A 1,245-nucleotide genomic window follows, 5' to 3' on the forward strand; every position below is an offset into this window, starting at 1 on the left:
CATTTATTCTTTTTTCCTTTGCCAGTTCTAAGACTCAGGTAAGTGCCACTAGTTCTGCTAACTGGCCACTGGTCCCCAGAGGAAGAGGGTTACTTTCAAGTACTGTTACATCACTAACTATGGCATAACCTGCCCTGCGTATCACATTCTCCACAAATGAACTTCCATCAGTATACAGGTTAAGGTCATGATTAGCTAAGGGGACTTCTAAGAGATCCTCTTAGGCAGCATAAGTCTGGATTACAATTTGTTGGCAGTCATGCTCAATTGGTTCCCCATCCTCTGGGAGAAAAGTAGCAAGGTTGAGGGCTGCACATATGTGTATTTGAAGCACTGGTCCCTCAAGGAGTAGTGCCTGGTATCTAAGCAGGTGGTTGTGTGATAGCCATAAATTTCCTTCAGCACCTAATATGCCATTTATATCATGAGTAGTCCAAAAGGTGAGATCCTTTCCTTGTATTATTTTGATGGCCCCTGATACCAAGATGACCACCGCCACAACTACCAATAAACAGTGGGGCCAGCCTTTTGCTACTACATAAATTTCCTTACTTAGGTGTGCCATTGGTTGTGGGCTTATCCCTCGAGTTTGAGTAAGGACTCCAAGAGCTAGTCCCGCTCTCTGTGACGTATAAAGGGAAATTTTGTCCTGTGGGAAGGCTTAAGGCTAGAGCTTGTACTAGGGCCTACTTTAAGGTTTTGAAGGCTGTTTCTGCCTCTGGTTCCCATTCTACTAGATGAATATTTACCCTCTGGGTCTCCTTGATTAGAGTATAGAGTGGCCTAGGCATCTCGCTATATCTGGGGATCCATAGTTGGCAAAAGCCAGTGATCCTAAGGAACCCCTGGAACTATTTTAATGTCTTAGGGTGAGGACAGGTCAATATAGGCTGTATTCATTCTTTTCTGAGGGCCCTGGTTCCTCTGGCTAAGATTAGGCCTAGATATTTGACTTGTTGTAGGCAGAGCTGGGCCTTTGATTTAGACGAATTTTACCCTTGATTAGCTAGAAAGTTCAAGAGATCTAGAGGAGCCTCCTGGCATGCGGCTTCCGAACTGGTAGCCAAAAGTAAATCATCCACATACTGAAGGACCAGAGTGCCTGGACTTGAGAAGTGGCCTAGATCTTAGGCCAGTGCCTGACCAAACAGATGAGTCCTATCCCTAAACCCTTGAGGCAAGACGGTCCATGTAAGTTGGGAGGTGTAGTCTGTGGGATCCTCAAAGGCAAAGAGAAACTGGGAA

This window comes from Colobus angolensis, unplaced genomic scaffold (assembly GCF_000951035.1).
Source record: "Colobus angolensis palliatus isolate OR3802 unplaced genomic scaffold, Cang.pa_1.0 Scaffold20, whole genome shotgun sequence".
NCBI lineage: Eukaryota > Metazoa > Chordata > Mammalia > Primates > Cercopithecidae > Colobus > Colobus angolensis.